Source organism: Opisthocomus hoazin, chromosome 6 (assembly GCF_030867145.1).
Source record: "Opisthocomus hoazin isolate bOpiHoa1 chromosome 6, bOpiHoa1.hap1, whole genome shotgun sequence".
NCBI lineage: Eukaryota > Metazoa > Chordata > Aves > Opisthocomiformes > Opisthocomidae > Opisthocomus > Opisthocomus hoazin.
In genome coordinates, this window is record NC_134419.1 from 10,052,347 (window position 1) to 10,072,163 (window position 19,817).

Sequence of the window (19,817 nt, forward strand, 5' to 3'; positions counted from 1 at the left end):
TCTCGTTTTTCACTTGTGCTATAATAGTGCAAACTGCAGCAGCACTCAGACAGCAGACATCAGCGTCTGCGTTCCCACACACTCGGGTTTAGCGCCAGGACTGGAGCAGGTCAGACAGACCCAGACGTGATCTGTACCATGGCCTGTGACAGGTTATTTATCCTTTTGGCTATCAGTGATTGGTATAATACTAATTTTCCCCATAAACGGTGTGCTTTGTGCAAGGATGGGACTTGGCTGTTGCAAGGAAATTGCTTTAGGTTGCAGCAAAAGCAACAAAATAATCGCTCCAAAATTATTCCAGATAAATACTGCACTGATATACAGCAAGACTTTATGTCATGTGCAATTAGATTTGTTTTCCACCTTTTGACAGGAGCATTTCAGTCCGGAGTAGGAAGAATGAAACACACACAAGCAGCAGGATCCCACAGCCAGAAATGCTCCCTTCATCCAGGGAAGAAAGGGCTCTTACACTGTGAAAGGGAGCCTCCTGTTGTCTTCCAACTGGCATTTTCTGGCCAGCTGAAAGCTAAAATAACCCTTCCTTTGTGCTTTCAATACTGTGATCTAATGGCTAAATGGATTTTTAGTACAAAGCATAATTTCCTCCTTTGGTTTCGCTCATCACTTAATGGAAAGGCCGCTCTAATGTATTGATCACCGTAACATCCTGCTTACACTCCAAACAGCGGCTGCTCAGCGGATCTGAGGAACAGATTGTCTTAGAGTGCTGCAGTTATCTAATAATAATAATAATGGCTCCGTTGCAGCTGGCTGCCTGAACCTGCTGCACACTCACACTGTGCAGGCCGTTTCCACAGACCAGAGGTCAGAAGGCACAATTAATTTTTGTGTGACAGAGGGTTCATCTCTCCTCACATTTTGCTGAAAGGAAGGCACAGTATCCCAGCTCCCTGGAGTTTAGCTAGAGACCAGTGAGTCACAGAATCACAGAATCACAGAATGTTCGGGGTTGGAAGGGACCTCTGTGGGTCATCTAGTCCAACCCCCCTGCCGAAGCAGGGTCACCTACAGCAGGCTGCACAGGACCTTGTCCAGGCGCGTATTCTCATGGCACTGTCCAGCAGCATTGCTACAGATGACCTGAGTGAAGCCACACCATAACCTTCTGAGCAACTTTCTTCTTGCTTTGCATCAGGCACTTGGGATGCCCAGGACCTGGCTGATGGCTCCTAGCAGACTGATTCCACCAAGACAAATACACGTAGCTTTAGGCATGGAGAACATTGGTACACTGAGGCCATAGCAAGGGTGAAGAGCAGCAGAGACCCTAAGTGCGCCTGAACTCTGCCCTGGGGTGATGGCCTCAAAGGCTGAGGAGCAGAAGCAGTAGGGTATGAATGTAAAGTGGGGGAAGCAAAGGATTTGGGTGCTCCAGGACATCTCCATGAGAACAGAACTTGAAGACAAGCCAAACCTTAACTCCTGTACACAAAGAGATGCTACAGGGACAATCTGCAGTGCATCAACACAGCTCCTAGGGACTGACACATGGCAGGGCCCAGAGCAGGGCAGTGGTGGGGACAGACTGAGGGCTTACAAGGACACACATCCCACAGTGTCAACCACTTCCACACATGCTATGCACATGGTCTGCAATTGTTCAGGGCTGCATTCTTAATTTTCCTCAGCTGTCCCCATTGTAGCAGAAGCATCATTGCTCTGAAGGGGCAACTGAATATCAGAAGTGCAACACCACTGAAAGGGGGGATGGAGAACCTTATTCTTCTCAGGAAATTCAACTAACACATCTGGAATGAGAAGCTGCATATTGCATGTGTTTCACTATGAAAAGAAAATGCCTTTTAAAATCTAATATCAAGAAGTTTGTGGAAGAAAAGTCCTGGAAGTTAACTGAGTTCATATCTTCCATTAATGTTCCCTGTAAAGAAATGTTCCTACTTCTTTGCTTCACTGATCATGGGTTTCATGCCAGATTCAGTGTTTGGCAGTTGACTTCTTCAGGCAGACTGATGGCTCAGCTAAAATTAAATTTATGGACACAGCCCTCCCCTGACCAAGCTTCACGTCCTCAGATGGATCCAGATCCGTAGCTCCCACTGAAGTGCAAGGGAGAGGAGGCATTAAAATCATTTGGGAAGATCTAAACTTGTGAAGGAGGACAAGCCATTTCTACCTGAATATGTACTGAATCTGGTTGCTTTCATCCACCATATGGAAGCACCTATCTGTGGATATTGATGGCCATACTTCAATTAGATTCCTAAAACTGGGCTGTGAGAACACCCTGGGAAAAGCTCAGCATTCCAAAGCTCATTGCAGGACACTGAAACTAAACCCAGCTCTGCCACTGCAGTGGTGAGCCTTGCAGCTGCCAAGCCTGTGATGCCACTTCTTCCTCTGCAGGAAAGGGCCCAAGGCAATAAATGCTCTGCAACAGGTCGGCTCGTCTGCCCGAAGACAGGGCTGTGCTTGAGCTTCTTGCTGAAGTTAGCAGCCATGAAGTAAGAGTGCTTCCTTTCTTTATTGTTATTAGGAAAGAAGTAAAACAATTTGTTATTCTGGGAGCAAATATCCCTTGAGCCTAACTACTGAAAAATCAAACAGCATTTGAAAAGCAAGACAATAAGGCTAGCTTGAACTCAAAGAGCATTAGAATTGCTCTGGCAAGAGCATAAGCGATTTTCTGATAGATGGAATAACAATGCTGCAATTACATAACACAATATGTAAACTGAAAATGCAATACCACCCTGCTATTTGTACACTCCCTCTTCCACTGTCATCCTCTTATTGTTAGCCTTTTAAGTATTGTCTTTCTTAGGTTTTTAAGTATCTCATTAGTGTGATTTGCCACCAATCTTTTTGTCTTGAAGAAGAATATTTTCTCCCACCAGGACTCTAATGAAGCCAATTTTGAATGTGAGGGATTCAAGCTTCAGTGGTATCTCCGTGCTCTTGACAGCTGAGGTGGGAAAGTCATAGAGAAGAACCTGATAGCAGCAGAAAAATAACACCAGAACACCTGGCGTAAGGTGGGAAGTATACAAAAATAAATCTTTCTCTGTGGGGAATAGTTTATGGAAAAATTGTAAAGGACAATGAAGGTGAAACGGATCTCGCTCTGCCCTACTCCCGCCTGTGAAGCACATAGAAAGGCTGTAAGAAATGAACCTCCTCCAGATCATGAAACTAGTTTTAACCACTAGGAAAAAACTGACTTGACTTGTTTTGATTGATGTCTTGTGGAGCAGTCAAAAAATGATACGATCTCTTTCCCCTCCAGCCCAGGAACATGGTATCAGAGAGCAGGAGCCGGCAGCCTCCAGGCTCGTTCCCTGCAAATTCTCCTTGTAAAACTTCTACTGCCATAGTGCCATCTAGAGACAGTTAGAGAAATTAAAGGCGTTTTGTGATTGCCAAGAAGGACAGCTTTTAGTCTTGTTTGAGGGTTTCTACGGTCATGTCCCAGCAATGATTGTTGCTTACTAATCCAGCAGCTCTTACCTTCAACACTGTGCTCCAGTGCTTTGATACCAAGGCCCACTGAAGCCAGTGGTGGGTTCAGGGCTGTCAGGATCAGTCTTGTCCTGCTTCCACAGGATGGGGATCTCGTCATGGTTAGCTCTTATTAACATCAAAGTGCTAACAGAACACCCACCACAGCAGACAGCTTTGGACACTTGTGTGAGTGACTCCAGGGACAGTGGTACCTGAGCCACAAAAATAACATTACGCTATTGGAATTCGTACTATCTTTTCCCTAAAACCCAGTGCAGACAGAGATCAAGAGCACAAACAATTGCTGCATGTTCTGGTGTTTTAGCCTCATCATGTCCCTGTGACAACTTGAACAAAAGTAAGTATTTCGAAGGATAAAAATGGGATTTCACAGAAAGGAAAAATTCAACATTTAGTCACATTGAAGAGAAAAATAGCATGCTGACCTTTTAAAGCACTGGTCTGGTAAAGAAGATACAGGTTTAATTCCAGATTTCCAGCTGTGTCACAGATACTGCAGGGGCATTTGTGCTCTTCAGATCTCTGTGTGATTGTTCAGTACCTCAGCCATGGCTTGCACTGTCATAAAAGTAATGAATAATATTAATAATAATATTGCAATTGTCTCTCCACATAAGAATTATTCAAAGAAGCTGTTTTCTTACACTCCCAGGAGAACAGATTTACAGATAAATTTAAGCTACTAAGTCAAAGGCAAATTATGGAACATTATAAAGGTAAGGACAGAGAAATTATAGGAGACAAAATTGATTATAGTCCTACAAGCACTGAAGCACCTCCTCTTAATCATAAGGCAAATGGCCTCAGATGGCAAAATATCTATGTTCCACTGCAGCTGTGTGTCCCAAGGAGAAAGCTGGATTAAACAGAAGGCAATAAAATACAGATCTCACTCAATGGCTGCATGAGAGCAAAATATGCATCCTTTGTACATCCCTAAAAGATTTTTCATTGCCCGTGCTTACAAATTTTCCTATAAAAGGAGTTTGAATGGAAAACACCTTTTTGGTCACTTGGAAAGAAAAAACAGTAACATCGTGATCAAAATCCCACTGATGGGCTGGTTTTGTTGGGGAAGAGGAAAAGCTTCATTGCCCTAGAACTGATGTCTTGTCTAACAAAGTAGGTCCACAACTAAATATCTCTCTGTATCTCTGTAGGTCAGAGTACATGGGAACATGGTAGAAGCATCTGGAGATGTGATTTTTGAGCCTGCTTTTGCCAGTGAGGCTTACATGGGTGGACCCTGCTGTAGATGGGCATCTTGAACATTCAAAGCCGGGCAGTTGAAGGTGGGTGGGCCTGATTCTGGCAAATCACCCCCCTGAGAGCCCTTGGCTAGTAGCACTGGTGTTACAGAATCCAGCAGTAAAATAATAAAGGGCTAAAAGGAACAGTGTTAAATATTTTGCTTTTCAACATTTTTGTCATTTTAACTACATCTTGCAAGTTTTCATTGAACTAATTCACCTTTTCCAAACATCTCTCACTAACATTTGGTAGCACAAACCTTCTACTAAGCAGTTACGAAGACCATACAGAAGACTTCAAATTACCGTTTGCTGAGGACTATGTAGGTTGAAGCGTGGTTAAAAATCGCTATCTAAGCAAAGGGTCTGTCTCCGAGTCAAAACTGTGAGTCACTGACATTCAGGTTGCGTTTATTGACTTTGTTCCAAAACTCCCATTGCAAATGAAACAAAAATAAGAAACCAACCAAACAATACTTCCCCACATGCGGATGGGTGATCCACAGAGAACATTTCCTAAATAGCAACAAACCTGTGGAGCATATCCTGCTGCTGAATCTACCCCAAATCGAAGGAGAGGTGGAGCTGAGGATCTGGCCCTCAAGGAGAGTCCAGAGCATGACCTGGAGATGGGTCAGAGGGACTGATGGGGCGTGGAGAGAGCCTCCTGCTCTGACACAGGGATTTTTTTAGTTGAATCCTGCATATTCATCAGTCCTAAGTGAGCAGGGCTACGTATGAACAAGGAAAAGGTACTTGTCTATTAAACCCTCTGGGGTGAAGAACCCAGGGCTGAGGATGAGGCACCTGGAGGGAATGAAAGCGCAGCAGACCCAGAGGGGGGCTGTCACCATCCTCTCTCCTGATGGGGGGCTGATCCCTGGTAATGAGACATTTCCCACCGTGCCCCCTTGAGCCCGGCGGGCTGCCAGGGCCCCCTGCCCGCAGCACAGCTCTGACACGGCCTTTGCAGCAAGCCAAGCGCTTGATGCCCTCCAGCAAGGCTCCCCACGGCACTGCCTCACCTCCCCCCCAGCCTCCCCCAGGAAAATATCCCCCCAGCGCTGGCGGGGCTCAGGTCCACAAAGAGGAGCATTGCGGTAGGGAATAAATTCCTCTCACATATTTTCTCCAACACAATGAAATAATGCGGGCCACAAATCTGACGCTCTGCCTCTCGCGTTGGAGCTGTGGGAATTAGCTGTGTTTTAATGTTAGCTCCTAAGTATAATTTCCTGTAATTGTAAAGCGCTTTAGAGGCGGTTGTGAACTTGGGTGGATAGCTCCTAACTAAGTTGATGAATAACCCAGGACTGACTCATCTCCTAAACAGACCGAGCACTGAAGGAGGGAAGGTGGAGAAAGGTTTTGCCTTCCATTAGCAACACTATCCAAACAACTGACCCTCTCCCCGAGAGATTAGTTCACAGCAGGTGAACTATAATCTGCTGGAGCGGCGGGCAAGGAAAGCATTCATTCCAGCTGCATTACAGCCAGAGCTTTTCTTCTCTTTTTTTCACACATTGTGAGCTCCCGACAAAGGGCTCCAACTATCAGATCAAACAAACATTTTGCCACTTATTTGCAGAAATGGTTCTGGTCCTGAGTTGGGATGGTAACCAGCTAAAGACTGGCTGATGAGTGTTTTTTTCCCAGCATTGCCATCAGCACTTTCTCAGCTGGAAGATGGTCATTTCATCGTGTCCAGAGCAATAGGCACGTTTTTGATTGGGGTCGAGTTTGTGCTGGGAAGTTGTTGCCAATTTATGATGCTAGAGATGATCTGTGGGAAATTATTATTTGAACGTTGTATGGTATTACCATCCATCAGATGCACTCAGTTGCCAATTGGAGAACATTTTTCACAAAACCATCATGCCATTTCTGGCTTGCTGGTCCAGGGCCTCATGGAAAAACTACAAGATATCATTAAAACTTAAGTTTTAATTCCCAAATCTGCTGCTTGTTAGAACTTATGGACTCACTAGTTTTTATGGCACATATATTTCCCCAAAACCAGCAGCAGGGAACCTGGATTATATCACAGCCAGCAACAACCCATCTCTCTTTTCTGCTCTCTCTCTTTGGCCAACAATCTTATCACTTCTCTCCTTGCTAATTCCATTGACTTTTCTCCACAGGTGTCAATCAGACTGTTCTCCCCACGAATCTCAATAACTAACAAATTCCAGTTAGACTCAGAGCAATTCTTCTCAGCAAAGTTTTCATTTTAACATGGCGGTTCTTATTTTTGGAATGAAAAAGACCTTGTGTGTTTGAAAGTTTAGCTGTTTGGATTTGTGGGGTTTTTTTTCTCCCCCACCTATACCTACAGGTCTGATAAAAGGTATCATCACCTCTGCCTACACAAATGGCTCTGCTCTCCAACCCTGTTAACTGCAGCAGGAGAGGTGTTTACCAGGGTTGGTGTCAACTTCTGGTCCCGGGAGCTTCTGCCCAGCTTGTGGTTCAGTGCAGGCCCCTGGTCACCAGGCTGGATTTATGTACGGCTTGAAGAGACATCTCGTGGCCATACCATATACTGCAAAACAGTTCTTTTGTGTGTTCAACTTCTCCTGTGTGCAGAGGGCCAAGAACTGCCCGAGCGTAATGACTAATCACATTGGGCCAAACAGCAGAGGATGCCAAAACACCGCGCACCTAATTCAGCCTCCAGCCATTCTCTCTGTCTTCAGAGCATGAAGAAAATGGAAATCTAGGCATTTTATGTCCTTGTGCATTTAGCTGGGACTTGTGAGTAAGTAAGAAACAGCTTAGCAGGGGATGACAGAGAGCTACAAAATCCCAAGTCACTAGGAGAAACACGACAGGGAGCAACTGCTCACTGTCTCCCAGCGCAGGAGTCGGAGCCACAGGTGAAGCTTTTGGGAGCCACGTTCAAGCAGGAGGAGGAGGAGGTGGTTCCTCCTGATCAGCAGAGGAGCCGAGGGGTTCTTTGCCGAAGGATGCTGGGGATCTAGAAAGTCCATAAAAGTCAAAGGAAAATGGGACAAGCATCAGGAAAACAGAGCTCTGCTGAGGTCAACTGAGGATACAAACCACAGCAGTGTCTGTAAATCCCCCGTGCTGCAGACACTCATTCTGGGAAAGCTCTTGGGAGAAATACAATGTCCTTGCCTTGCTGTTGCTTTTTCTGAGGCATCTGCCCACGGCTACTGCAGGAGCCCTGCAGACAGGCATAGGCAGACCTGGGTCTGACCCAGCACAGCTGGTTTTACACTCACACATAAAGCTACAGAGAAAACTGGGAACATCCTGGGAGCATGGAGCAAGTGCCAGTTTGAGCCTGACTTCTCTTTGAGAGCTGATAGGGAAGGTGAGCAGTGACAGCACATAGGCAGTGGGGAACCGCAGCTCTCAGACTAACGTGGGTAAGGTCAGGCTCAGCACCAGGGTTTTCCAGAGAACTGGGAGAAGAATCTCTCAAAAGAAGGAAGCTGAGGGGATGCCCAGACCAGCCGGGAGGATGCTCTAACTCATCGGCGGTGAGTGGTGAGGTTCTGGTTGCCCTGTGGCTTGTGACAGTTATGCAATAAAAACCTCATTGCACATTGCTCCATACAAGAGTGCTGGTGGCCACTCAGGGCTGTGTCCTGTGCCTGGGGCTCTGGGGAACGCTTACCAGCGTAGGTCTGAGGTGCTGCCATGCCTGGGACAGGCTGAGCTTCTCACTTCACTGGGAAGGGGCCACCTCCACTGCTTCTACTGCCAGTACTACTGCTCTCCACTCAGTGAGTAACCCCTTGCGGTCCTTCACCCACACAGCCCCCAGTAATCACTCAGAGCAGGTGAAACACTGCAGATCTGTCGTACCCCTGTGCTGGGAGTGGGACCCTGTGCCCACTCCCAGCCACTGAAACAGCTTGAAATTAGTCTCATTTATCCCCATTACCTGACTCTCCCCTTTGTTTTCTTTCATTTCAAAATGTAGGGCAGCACTCTGGCAAGCAAACTTCCTCTGCCCAGACCTGTGGCAGCGAGACCCAGCACAGCAAAGCCCAGCAGTAAGGTGAGGAGATTTGAGTATTTGAAATACCCCCACCCCTCCCAGAAACTTTCAGTCAATATGCCACTTGGAAAAGCTTCCACTGATGCTGGGACACTCTTGAACATTGGATTGAGGCATGATTTTAAGAGAGCCAACATTACCAACTGAGGCAGGAGGAGGGGGCTGGACACCAGGAGACCCTTGTGCACCTCCCCAGCTCTGCAGCCACCGGTGAGGCACATCTGCTCCCTGTGACTTTGTTATTTTGGCTGCACATGTTTCAGGTAAACAACCATCTCTTGGACCCCCGCTATGGCTATCACCTCCTACAGCAAGCAGGACACAAATACGCAGGAGTTGGCACACTGATGTGCATCTGTAAGGGAAACACTCTTGATATAAGGTGATGCACTGACACTGATCCTTACCTGCCCAAATAACATGTTGCTTGGTCCTGGCTTGCTATGAATTTTCCCCTCCTGCTCCCTTGCCTGCCTGGGCCCCCATCCTGAAGTCCCCCATCCCTTGGCAGGGGAGGACAGGAGCCTGAGCTCTGGCTTCACCTCCCATATTCTTTGCCCAGTCCCTATCTCCTTCTGAGCATGGTGAAATATCCCAAAACGTGTCCACCTCCCAGGGTTTGAAGACATGGCCCATCACACCGAGTCTCTATGTTCTGCTGCAGGAGTGATGCTCCAGGTTTCCAGAAATACGCAGCTCAGTCCCACAGCTAGCTAGGAAGGGGGTTTAAATTAATCTTTGTTGGCTCCTGCTAAATGCTTCCTCCATGATTAACACCAGAGGTGATTTTGATAGCAGGATTCATTGTCAAAATAGCTTATAAAACCATTCCATAAAACTGTGTAAATCTTGCGTTGATCTTACTTTTTACAAGGCATCTTAAAGCCATATATCCCAGCGCTGTTTACAAGGTTGTTGCAGGTGTGGGACCAGCCTTAGAAATATAGCTACTACTTAAACTGTGTATTTTACAAGCCTGTGGAAACATCCGTTTGAACTATAAAACTAGCTTTCCAGCCTGCTTGCTTCTTTGTGCGAGAGACTGAGCCATTGCCCATGGGACTTCAGTACCTCCCGAGTCACAACCAAGGTGCGGGGACAAGATTCCTTTGTCAGCATACCTTAGCAAAGTTTTCCACTACACTGAACTTTGGCTTCAGGAGGAGCTGGGATCCCCAAGCCCAGATTTCATTGCAAGCCACTGAGCACCTTAAAACCGCTTGCCACTTGCAGACATGGGGCTGTTTTGCTGTGGGCTGCAGTCATTCCTCCAGTGAAGTTTGCAGGCTATTTACTGGTGCTCTGGAGCGCAAAGAAACAGGTGGAAAAGGGAAGAATGAATAGCTCAATCATGTAAATCAGACAGCAGAAGGCATTTAAAAAGGCACTATATACTGTAATTACCTAATAGGTATTTAATAGGCATCAGGCTGAGACTGCTGGGGATGAAGGAAGAGCCAAGAGTGATTTCTCCCCTAGAGTTAAAAATTATCTGGACTTTAACCCCTTATTAATACTCAAGATTGAATCCCATCCTCCATGCCCTTTGAGCTCTACTCTGGCTCCCAGCACAGCAGTCCTGAGATCACTCAAACCACAGGGACTGAGCCGTCTTCCCATAATGTCCATCGAATATATCATCTCTTAGGTCCCAAACCATCACAGGCCTCTGCTTTGCAGGGTAGATGGGCAACCAGCTACGACGCTGCACCCCAGAGAGCACTATGCTTTGCAGCTGGGTACATGGGCTCCTCATTTATAACACTGGGAGGAAAAGGGTTGCACTTGGGTTTGAAGTTCAAGGACTCTGGGTTTTAACAAGGATTTTCTCTTTGACCTTGGCCAAGCTGCTTGTATCTTGCTTTAAGGAGCAACAAGGCTCCTCCACCTTCATGTGACCTGGGAAAGAGAAACACTTGTGACCTGCAAACCTGTGCCACCATTGAGACATGGGGCTGTGGGCAATCCTCTGCCCCACTGTCCCCACCTTCATCCTCCTCATCAGATGCCTGGCCTCACCTTCCCAGCGGATGTGTCTCAGCGCCCTCTTATCTCCTGCTCATATCTTCCGTGCAAGACCAAATATTGACACGGCTCAGAAATGGCCCTTGGCTGTGAGCACATCTCCTGACCTTCAAGATAGCTCTTGACCTCTCCCCTGATCCCTGAAACGCACAGGAGAAATGCAGGAAAGGGTCACAGTGACTCACTTAGAAGATGGTTTACAGCAGTTGTAGGGTTAAGCCCAGCACATGACTTCTGCTTTGCAACAGCTCTTTCGGAATGACAGACTTTTGGATCAGTATCATACCATCATCCTCAGCTGAAAAGAGCTTTTCTCCAGCCCTGCTGAGGCTCTAATTCGTGGTGTCCCTCGGATTTAATAAAAACCGAAGAAATTCCTTCCCTGTTTTTCTAACTAGACTTTCTAAAATAGCTTCCAGCTCCTGAATATGAACGGTGTCATAGACCAGTACAGTGCCTGTGGCATATGATGCCTGAAGGAACACCAAGCTGGAGGGGCTGGGATCATCTGCAGGTTACAAGCTTGTACAGCACCTGACACACTGAATCTCATGGAACTGTGAAGATTTTGTTGCAACACAATTAATAATATAACATTATATTGAATGCTTTATATTTATTCACTGAAAGGGTTGTCAAGCATTGGAACAGGCTGCCCAGGGAGGTGGTGGAGTCACCACCGCTGGGGGGTATTTAAAAGATGTGTAGATGTGGCAGTTAGGGACAAAATTTAATGGGACTTGGCAGTGTTAGTTTTACGGTTGGACTCGATGATCTTAAAGGTCTTTTCCAACCTAAATGATTCTATGATTCTATATATTTAACATACTAATTAGCCATGATAATAACAAGTAACTTTATAGTTGAATTTATGAAGCTCCATTATGTGAATCTTCTTTGTATGTAGCTTCACTGGGACTTCACAAAGTGCTGGGCTCATTCAACAACCTTCCCTCCAGGCAGGGCACTGATCCGGGGTCCTTCTCGCTCCCCTGGCTATTTATTTCCACAAAACACGAAGTGGTGTAACAGGAGTCTACTCAACACACAAACCTGGCTGAAACCTGTCTGTTTGAGTGATTAGGCAGGGACTGATGGATCGATGTGGGCAAAGCAATCGCACAACCCCCTGTTTCCTTTGGAAGCCAGGCTAAAAATAGGGGACAGGCAGTAGAAACCCAGACAGGAAGGCAGGAATGGATCTATCAATAGCCCCCCGCTCCTGCCCTGTTTCCTGCTCATTAGTGTCTCTCGGCAGATGTCAGGTAACCTTTAGAAACCCTTCAAAGAAGCATTCATTTATCAGACATTTTTTAAACTGAGATAGAGGGACTTTGGACCCTGTACGCTTATGGACATCCCAGAAAAAAAAAAAAAAAAAAAAAAAAGAAGAAAAAAAAAAGAAATAAAAAAAATCTCTTCTGAGTGCGTGCATTGTATATCAAAGAGTATTTTGTTTCTGTCCTTAATACAGCCGCAGACCGCCTGTGGACTTCGTACTACATATGTAGCTAAAGGACCGTGTCACACCGCTCTGTCTGCCCGTTCCCTTGGTGCTACCACTGCTCTGACTGCAATCCCAAGCAGAGCAGGAGAGAAAACACAGGCTTTGGCTGCAGTGGTCCTCCCAGGAGATGAAATGCTTAAAGGCTAGGTAAGATTAATTTACTGTCTCAAAAATCTTGTCAGCAAGATGTTAATGACGGCGGGTAGGAGACCATGGTATAGGTTGCAGCTTGGTATGTTCTTCCAGAGGTGAGGAAAAGGGGGTTTTAATGGGAGGCGTGGATCAGCCCTGCCTTCAGCTGCCGGTGATGGTGTTGCTCACTAGATGGCGAAGGCTGCCTTCCTCCCTGCAGACCGACCGCCCCGCAAAGCTCCCGCCGAAGCAGCCAGGGATGCTGCTGGGGATGGAGAAAAGGGCTTGCATCACCGGAGGGAGCCTTAGGGGAGACGCTTGGAGCCTGCTAAAGGCACACAGGAAGGGAGGGTGGGTTATTAAGGTTCAAATGATGACGAGGTTCTCCTTAAAGAGATGGTGCCACATGGTTGAGGATCTCACCCTTTGCCTGATTTGAACCAGACCTTTAGGAGAGGCCCCAGCTACCAAGAACTGGTGGGGAAAGAGATATCTCAGTGAGCCTCTTCTGTCGATTTCCTCCAGCTGTCAGGAGTCTCCCTGTCTTTTCCCCAGCAGGACCAAGCTGATGCGCCCCACATTTGTCACTCAAATCTATCTCGGGAGGACACAGGGTAATACAGATTGGGATTAGTCTATTCTGAGTCCCAGAAGTGCTCTTGGGGCAAAAATCACCCTTTAGAGGTGACAGCGATCTAACAGAGATGCTCTGTGACAGTGTCTGTCAGCCACAAGAAGTCTCAGGGCACGGCTCCTGCTGCAGTCGTGAGCTGAGCCCTGCCCATGTGGAAAGCTGTGTGCCACCTCCACGGCACCCTTCCTCTGCTGTCCCAGGGGTGTTCAGCAGGCGCAGGATTGCAACAGCAGAGACAAGAGCTTGGCAGAGCCTGTTTTAAGTCCTTCCACAGAGGCTGTGGTTGTTACAGCTGAACAAACCTCATGATTTGCCCAGGTACCTGCAGTCTCTCAACCACAACTAAGGAGGCGTGAGAAAGGACAATGCTCTTATCTAGGGTACTTGACTACAAGCCAAAGATGTCATTCTGAATAAAAAAAGCCACAGAAATTTTAAAAAAATCTAGTGAAATGAAGCTGTGAACCAAGCAAGACTTTTGAAAGTGTTCATCTGCACTACTGAGTCATAAACCAACACAGCAGCTATGGAGGTGGGTTAGAGGAGAGTAATTTCAGCCCCATTTTCAGCAGCAGCTGGCTCCTGGGAATGTCCTGCTCTTGCAGCTCATCGGTGTTTACAAAGCAAGTTTTTCACCGTTGTAACCTTACGCAGCTTCAGCTATTGCAAACAGCTCCTCACCCATGAGTCCCAGTATTTTCGGTAACACCAGTTCGAGGAGGGAGAAAGGCCCCTACCAGATGTCTGTGCTGTCAGGTGAAGAACTGGCTGAAACAAGCTCAGCCCTGTAACTTCCAGGCTCCCCATCTGCATTGCTGGCTTTGCTTTGGCCATGGCCAGTCTGTAGCTCAGCTCTCAAGCAGCCACACTTAAGCAGGAGCAGCATCCTACAGTTCTTGGCTGTATTGGGCTTGAAAACCGCAGCTCAGCTTGTCTTCTGGGTCATGCTGGCTACCTGGGCCCAGGTGTGCTTGAATTCGCCTGCGCTCTGTCTGCCCAGGCTGTGTGAACCTGCAGCTGAAGTCTGCAGAAAGGGGCAGAGCGCGCGTGCACTCTCCTGGGCACCCAGTTCCAGTGCGAGTGTGGTGTTGGTGGAAACGCAGGGTGTACAGGTGCCAGCTCAGGCATCCGAAATGTACCTTTACATAGTGAAGCATCACCTGTTCTTCACAAGGAGATGCCCTCGCAAAAATGAAAGCCCATCCACACATCAACCTCTCAGCAGCAGCACTAGCAAGTACACACCTGAGGCTACAAAAGTGCTAACACACGCACCTAGCGATAGGTGGAACATATGCCCAGGCATGAATATATACGGCAGCAAACAGGTTTTTGAACATTGCTTACAGCCATTTGGCATAAAATTAGCCCTCAGGGTAACGCTTAGCAACCTGATTTTTTTCTGTTGCTTCCTCCAACCCCGGATCCATTATACCCCATACTACATCTTTTGCAAAATAATGCAAACATATTTCTATTCAGAAACCCAAGGCTGTTCCTACTCAGCTCGCTGGGATATGAAAATACCTGGAAGGTGGTACTGACATTTTTCCTGAAGCTCTTTTCTGTTTAACAGAAGCAAAGTCACGTTGCTGAGAGACCCCTTAGTAACAGGAAGCAGTTGTTCGGTTTAAAGAACCGGCTAGAAAACAAACAGCTTTGCCTCCTTTTTAAAGCCCCTCAGGACAATATTTACTTTTCTAAAATATCATTGTGCCATGGCTTTGGGACTTTGCTTGACAAACTTGGGGGTCTCTGAGCAGTTCAAAGTGGGTTTGACCTATAGCTGAGCATGGAAAACAGGAACTGCATATAAATAACTAAATTACAGAGAGATCAATTCTCAGTCAACTCATTAACAATGCCCGGCGTCTTTAAGTGATAACTCCACTCTCTAAGACCTTTACGTAATTACTTGCACAAGGCACATTTTACCCTTTGGTTCGCAAGTTTCATAAATGAAGGTTAAGTTTACTTAACCACCCAGGATTTACCAGCCATGTTAAAGCATAAAATGCGCGTGCTGCCAGGTGTCTCTGCAGAAACGGCCTTGTTGATTCAGAGACTCCAAGGTTAAATGGTGGCTCCTGAGTCCAAGTTAGTTCCCCACTGGGGAACAGGAGGATCTGCACTGTAACATTGTACCACAGTTCAGCTGAGGTTGATTTAACGAACCTTGGAGTTAAGATAGCACCGATTGCGAAAACCTGAATGAAAATCAGGGCTTTGCTGTACATCACACCCATAACAGGGATCGTGTGTCGCACTCCAGTCTGTTACAGAAAGATGCTATACATTTTTTTCCAAGTCAGATACCTATTTCTGTCTTCTGTCTTTCTATCTGTACTATTTGCACACATGCACATCTATAGGATGCATGTTTATCCAGCCTGCGTATCTCTTACTCCACACAGTCCACACAACTGAGTGGTGGGCCACATTCTCAGCTGATGTCCTATCAGTGTAGTCCTATCAATGTTTTTGGCAAGTTGCACTCGCCAAGCATAGCTTTGGTGTTTACGGTGTGGTGGGTTTGTACCTATGTGTTTGACTGACTCTCTCTTGACAGCATTTTGGATGTCCTGGTTGTAATCTCCCCACTTTCACACACACTGAAGATTTTCAGCCACCACTGGAGCACTCAATGGCTTAGTAAAGTTGTTTGTGTACCAGGAGAAACTGGGTCAGAGCCTCTGAGGCTGCTGGCTCGTGTAATGCAGGAAATCTGGGAGAGGGCAGCCAGTGGGACATGTGTTTTCCATCCTCCAGACCCAGTTCTTTATCTGACAGCAATGCTGTCCAATTTCTGCCCACAGCCCAGGTATGCTCCACCAGAACAGGATGGGCCATGATGGTGTCTTCCAGAAGAGGGCCTCAGGTATGGCCGAGGCTGGATGCACCACTCCATGGAGCCCTTTGGCAACCTCTCCCCACTGCTGCCTCTCCCAGTGGTCCTGCACACCCTCCTTCAGCACATGACCAAAACAGAGAGGTATCTCCTCGTGGGTCCCGCTGTGAACCTGGGCAGGAGCTAAGAACTGGCATGCACCTCAGGTAGTGCAGAATGATCTGCTGGGGACCTCTTCTAGTCCTTTCAGATGATGGGGATGCCAGAAGTCTGCTCATCTGAAGTTCTCTCAAAGGTTTGGTCACATTTCCAAGCACCTGACAGAGGAAGAATTGGTGTATCTTGTCTTTCACTATCTTCAGACGGAGTGACCTAGACATCCCAGTCAAAAGTTTGGCTCTCACAGCAATACCATAACTGCTGTCACTCAGAGCAACCCACTGATGTTCTGACAACCCTGTTATCACCCTCTGATCCTGGAGAAAGTGCGTAAAAACACACAGTAATGTAACCTACCACTCCTTTTTATGCTGCTAGAACAGTGACCTCAAGTTAGTGTCACAGCATGAAAAAGCTCAGCTTTCCTCCTTCCCCACACCTACAGCCTGCCTGAACCAGAAAATCAGATTCTGTTCAAATTCCCACTGCTGTCCTCTTTTTTCTAAAGACCAAAAGAAGATCAATGAGAGAGGCTTCCAACACATTTGTTCTTTCACTATAATTGTCCACAATGTTGACTATGTGTGGAGGTCTACACTCCTAATGCTACTGTGTGCCCAGAGTTACATCCAAAGAAGTGATGCATGAGACGTCTGATGGCAAAAACATCCACACATTAGCCTTTGGAATATTCATATATACCCAGTAATTCCTACCAGCAACAGACTGCTGCAAAGGTCTGACTTCTACCTCCACTTCCCCAAGCCTCATGGAGTTGCAGAGTTGTCACTAAGAGGGAGTATCTACGCCCAGGTTTCAAAGCAAAGTAGCTAGATGACCACAAAGCCCTAACTGAAACTTCTCTGGGTCAAGGAAAAGGGTCCAGATTTTTTTTAATTCAGCTGTAAAACTTGACTTAGACAGGGCTAACAAGTTCCCAGGTGCTGCCGAGCTTCTAAGTTATTTGGAAAGGTCATTTTTAACCCATAGTGCAGTTGAATAGTGATCAGTGTTTGCCCACTGCTGATTTGGAAACAGAAGTTTTACTCACACCACCAACACAGCGTTGATGCTGTAGGTGTCAGTGCACAGATGAAAATGGCTGGAATCAGTTGTATCTACATCATTGTTAGACGTGAATTCAAATGTGAGTCAGTCCCAGTCTACCAAATTTTCTTGCAGTGGACCTGGAGGCAGAGTTTGAGCTGATACACATTAATGTGAACCAACACAAGTATAGAATGGTCTTGTTTCACACACACTAGTGAGATGGGTTTAATACCCTCTTTACGTATTTAACACCATGATTAACAATCTATAGCCATTCCTATTAACATGATTATAACCACTGGTGAAACACATTACTCATATCTGAGCAGGAATATAGCATCTCTCTGCCACTGATTAGCCACTTTTATCAAGGGAAACTTGATAAATGGTGCGTAGTTGAACTTCCAGCATGAGCAATGGTGACAGGTCAGCACTTGACCCTCTACAGTTCTGGGTGCTTCTGTGCTTCGTGTTCTTCTTGAGAGACTGATGGTGCAGCTACCACGGTCTGGGGGTATGAACAAGGCAGTGTTGGCAAGGGGAGGCAGTATCTTTTATTGGAATGCACATAGCTGGAAAAAGTAGGTCAAGCTTTAATGCACATGAGCCTTTCTTCAGGTCTTGCCTAACTGAAACCCTCTGACCATTCTTCTTGCAAATTTAAGTGAGATTTTGAAGACAGCATAGAAGTGGTGGTGCAAAGATTTTGTAAAGGGCTTAGCACAATAGGCTACACATTGTAATAACTAACCGTTGGTCTTGGGGAAATAGCTCAGCCTCTGATCTGACATTTTAGCAGCTAAGAGCTCTGGCGAACAGATTCTACTCTGAATTACTCTCTCAAAATCTTATCAAAAGGAAATGGAGCCTTTTGAAATCGCTGGCATCTCTGGAAGACTGGTTTATCAAATTTCCCCCAGTTCAAGCAGAAAACCTCTGTTTTCCTCTGCTCTTTAACCTCTTATTTAAAATGTCATTTTACTTTGAACTGTCAAAAGAGGTAGCGAGGGAAGCAGCTAACTCAGCATCAGAAGGAGGTGAAAGCTGAAACTTTACCCGTCCTTAGTGAGTTTATCCACATATCAATGGCATGCTACACCAGCGTGTTTATTTTTATGACTAGAGCATATCCCTTAACCTCAGGGATCCGAACATTTCACTGGAATGTACAGACGTTTCATATCATTTATTTCCCAGTGGCCCTTCCCCACACCAGCTCGACACACACATACATAAACACACACGCTTCTATTCACATGCTCTTGATCATACTGGTGTACACAACCAGACGTCAGCTTAACACAAACACACACGCATTCCTATCCATAGCATCGCTCTTATCTACAACCCTCTGCATAAAATATGAATGTATGCATTCCTGTATTTAGATGTACATATTACAACACCTGTATGAACACAAATGGCTATGATTTGTGTGTGTATTTATTTATATAAGCCTACATACACATGTATGTACCCAAATGTTTGTCTGAAAATGTACATGTATAGAAAACCAGGACTGGAAACGGCACTAAGACACGCCGCCAAGTCCCTTCACTGCTCAGGACCTTGCTGGGTTGCTTCCATAACCAAGCGTTTGGATGGGATCCAAACAACCTCCATCAGCTGAACACTTGGATTCCAGCAACCTCTGTCTCTGTATCAGTTTTAAGGGGAAAACTACTACCTGGAGCTAATAACCAAAAGGACCAGATTCCCCCTCAGAAGCCCTACAGCAATTAGGATTCTGTGATGCTGCTGCAGCTTTGCTCTAGTATAACTATGCCCCCTTGCCGTGTTGACTCAGGCTCTAATGAGATATTACCAAGCACTGAGGTTGCATTCAAGCTCTCATATAAGCGGCCAGCTGAGGATTGGACTCTTTTATCAGTTTGCGCTGCTTACTGTGGGCCAAGGTCTTCAACTGGTGTAAATCAGCGCAACTCCACTGAGGCCATGAAAAATGAGGTGCATAAGTTAAGCATCTGTCTCAATGGCTGATGTTTATCTTTGCTCCCATGGCCTCAATTGCACTTAAGATGAACATAAACCCATGAAAACAGTTTAATGGGACATGGGCTTTCTGCTGATCATCTGCATGTAGCTGAATTTTACTCCACTTAATTTCTAAACCAAGTTCAGCAGATATGCATGTTACAAATAATTTGTCATGCTCTTAGGCGCGTTCCACTCCAGGCCACAAAATGTTCACAGTAATTGAAATATACAGCCAAATTCCAAGCAAGCATAAATCTCCACTGATGTCAAGCCATATGGAAATCCATATGATTTGAGGGCTGTAAAAAGAAAAAAAAAAAAACCACCACCACCATGCCTTCTAGTGAGAGACTTATGCAGCTCAATCTGATTAGTCTATCACAAAGAAGATTAAGAAGTGACTTCACTAGGATGTCCAAGTACAGCTGGAAAAAGAAATACCAGGTACAGAGCGGTTCTTTAATCTAGCTGAGAAATGCCAAGCAAGATTCATTGCTTGGAAGTAAATGCCAGAAAAATTTGAATAAGCAATAAAGCATAGATTTTTTTAACACATAATCATTGATCAAAGGATAATGTGGACTCTATCACTGAAATCCTTCAGACCAAGGTCAGATGCTTTTCTTCACAAGATTCTTTTGTCTAGCATAACTTGTTGGATTCAGTATAACAGTAAC

The 19,817-nt window shown here is 46.0% G+C and overlaps 1 protein-coding gene across 1 annotated transcript in view; it reads right to left on the minus strand.

Annotated features, from left to right (window-relative positions):
* Nucleotides 1-19,817, minus strand: part of FOXD2 (forkhead box D2) — a 276,996-nt gene that overhangs the window by 37,092 nt on the left and 220,087 nt on the right. The window contains 1 exon segment of the mRNA XM_075424537.1: nt 3,933-4,065. The gene's annotated coding sequence lies outside the window, so the exon portion shown is untranslated.